This window comes from Microtus pennsylvanicus, chromosome 5 (genome assembly GCF_037038515.1).
Source record: "Microtus pennsylvanicus isolate mMicPen1 chromosome 5, mMicPen1.hap1, whole genome shotgun sequence".
In the NCBI taxonomy this organism is placed as follows: domain Eukaryota; kingdom Metazoa; phylum Chordata; class Mammalia; order Rodentia; family Cricetidae; genus Microtus; species Microtus pennsylvanicus.
In genome coordinates this window covers 8,299,219-8,302,706 of record NC_134583.1, presented here as the reverse complement: position 1 = coordinate 8,302,706, position 3,488 = coordinate 8,299,219, and the positions used below count along the sequence as shown (strand labels likewise).

The window sequence follows — 3,488 nt, the reverse complement described above, 5'->3', positions numbered from 1 at the left end:
TTCTCCTTTGACACTCTGGCAGAATTTTGTATTGAATCATTTTGACCCTGAGCTTTTGTTATTTGGGAGATTTCTAAGTACTCCTCCCATATCACTGTAAAATTCTGCTCTATTTAATTTGGCAGTGATACTGATTAAATTTTTATAAGCTACATATATCTATAAATTTATCAATTTACTTTAGATTTTTCAGTTTGGTAGAATATAGATTTTTAGAATATGTCATTATGATTTTCTCAATTCCATTGGTGTCTGTTGTAATATCATCTCCTTTATCCTTTTAATTTTATTTTATTTAGATCATCTCTCTTTATTAATTTGGATCACCTCTTTTCCTTTTTGAATTCTGCACAATTTGGGGTTTATCAGCTAAGTTTGTCATATATGTAATATGTATATGTATATGTTACATATATATGTATATATATATATATATATTTGTCAGAATATCCCTCATAGTTGATCTACTGCAACTAATATGGGACACCAGGTGCCCAGTGCTCTCTTCAAATCACTTCATTGCCACACACCGCGCCCTCGTGTCTGCGCTCTGTGCGCTGGCACCCAGTTCGCGAGCTTCCCCAAGAATGCCCCCTTTATTGTGTTCAGGGGCAGATTACATAGAGATAGCCACGCCCCAACCAAAGCCACCAGAAACCACTCTCCTGCCATCAGGAACTCCTGAAGGTCTCGTGCTCAGAGCAGCTGTAGGCACTCAGATCAGCGGATTACAAGAAATTCAGGATCTGGGGTCTCACTGTTCCCAACACTTCATGACTGCTTCATATTTTTAAGTATATATTTGATATTGAATGTATGTATATTTACAATTGTTTTATAATTGATCCCTTTCATTTTTAACTGAAAGACAGTTTTCGTGGTATAGTTATTACTGTTCTAACTTTCATTGTGTAGGTTATCACATCCCTTTCATTTTAGTCTGTATGTGTGTTATTTGGAAAGTTATTGAAAGTTAATGAAAGCATTTCTTTGGATTCTTTCTTTCTTTCTTTCTTTCTTTCTTTCTTTCTTTCTTTCTTTCTTTCTTTCTTTCTTTCTTCAAGCAGAAAGCCATCGGACTATGTTTTCTCCCAAAGGGAGAGGAGAATGATCGTTAATGGAAAGCAGCAGTTGCAACAAAGTGACGCCAGGAGCCAGCTTCATGTTCAGGAGAGAACTCTGCACTTCCTCGTGTTGCCCACCACTCTACACAGTCAGAGAGAAGCTCTCTAAGAACAAACATTGAAATGGTCCCTGAACATGCAGTCACAAGGGTTTGTGGGGGAGGTGGACATATTTTTAAAATTAACTTTTAGGTTACCGTACTACATAAGGTACTTTGTTATGCCATTTTTATTCTTATATATCTTTAGACTTTGTTCTGGCCCCTCCTGTTTTCTAATTTTTCAGCCCCCCAACACTGCTTGGAATCTGAACCCAGAACTCAACCAGAACTTTAAAGAGCTTACTAACCTCTGGGCTTCAGGACCAGAGTGGCCCTGAACAGAAAACTAAGAATTATTAAGTTGATCCACAACCTGACAGATTGGAGTAAAAATGAATAAAGACCCAAACAATACCCAAAACTGTGATTGGGTATATACACCAAAAATTTTATAGGTATCTATCTAAAGGATGCTCAATAGTGCCACAAGGACATGGGCTCAACTTTGTTCATAGCAGCTTTGCCAGAACCTGGAAACAACCTAAATGCCTCTGGACAGAAGAATGGATAAGGAAAATGTGGTAAATTTATACAATGGAGTACTACACAACAGAAAAAAAAACCCTGACATCTTGAATTTTGCAGGAAAATGGATGGAGTTAGAAAACATTATTTTGAGTGAGGTAACCCAGACACAGAAAGACAAGTATCACATGTACTCACTCATAGATAGTATTTAAACATATAGCAAAGAAAACCAGCCTACAAGCCACAATCTCAGAGAACTTAGACAATAATGAGGACACTAAGAGAGATTTACATAGATCTAATCTACATGGGAAGTAGAAAAAGACAAGATCTCTTGAGTAAATTGGGAGCATGGGGACCTTGGTAGAGGGTTGAAGGGGAGGGGAGAGGCAGGAAAGGGAGCAGAGAAAAAGGTAGAGCTCAATAAAAATCAATAAAAAAATTATAAATGTAGATTGCTCAATTCCATCAAAAAACCACAAACATAAGCAACCAAGACAAGACAAAACCAAAACCCTTCCAGAAGCCAACACTCTTATTATGCTATTCCCTGAGGAGATCAGTTTCACTGAAGCACAAGACAAGGGCTTCAAACCTTAAAAAGGATATGAATACATGCCTCAATGAAGACCAGAGAAATAAAAATAGCTGAATAAAATAATGGAAACAAAAATATAAAAATAGAATTTAACAAAGAAATAGAAATGCTAAATAAAAAACAATCTGAAATAAAATTTAAGATGAAAAACTCAAAAGTCAACCCAAGTTTAGATAAAAATCTTCACCAACAGACTGGATAAAGTAGAAGAGAGACTTTCAGGCCCTGAAGACAAGGTAGGAGAGACCGATATCTCAGTCAAAGAAAATGTTAGCTAGAACAGGCACAAAAATTTTGTAAATCTGGGCACTATGAAAAGGCCAAATCTATGAATATTAGGTATATAGGAAGAAGATGCCCAAGTCAAAGACAGAAAAGACATATTCCGCAAAATCACGGAAGAAAGTTTCTTCAATATAGAGAAAGAGATGCCTATTGAGGAGAAAGAGGCATATAAAATACAAATAGATCAAAACAGATAATAAACGCTCTGGGTCACATAATAATCAAAACACTGATATATATATAGAGAGAGAATAAGTAAATAATAGTATCTGCAAAGAAAAAAACTCAACTCACACAAAAAGGCAGGGCTATTAGATTAACATCTGTCTTCTCAATAGAGACTCTGAAAGTCAGAAGGTCCTGGATGTATGGTCTACAGTCTCTGAGGAGCCATGAATGACAATATTCAGGCTACTACACCCAGTAAAACTATCAATTATAATCAAAAAGAAAAGTCCAAAGTGGTTTCTATCGTGTCTGCTCCTGTTTACGTTCAATGGCCTTTGTTGTACTTTGAATTCTTGATGATAAGCATTCCTCGTAAGTTAAGAGAGAATTCAAAGGAATTTTAATTTGCATTTCTCTGGTGGCTAAGGACCTGAATACTTTCCCAAGTATTTCTTGGCCATTTGTGTTTCTTTCTAAGAAATAATTTATTTGATTTTACTTTGAAAAGTTCATATGTGTATATAATAAAATGTGACTATATCTAACCTCAACTCCCCTTTCCATTTCTCCCCATATTCCCTCATCATGCCCTCTCCCACTTCATACCTTTTTTTTTTATAACTCACTAACTCCAGTTGATGCTGTCCATATGTGCATGGCTATAGGGTCCTCCACTGGAACCTGGGGAACCTACAGGTATCTCCAACAACTATGCCAACAACTCCTCAGCTCGGAAGCCCCTCC

General features: G+C 36.5%; 1 pseudogene; it reads right to left on the bottom strand.

Annotated features, from left to right (window-relative positions):
• Positions 1–1,074: 1,074 nt before the first annotated feature.
• LOC142851493 (small nucleolar RNA U3) lies at positions 1,075–1,270 on the bottom strand (annotated as a pseudogene).
• Positions 1,271–3,488: the final 2,218 nt, after the last annotated feature.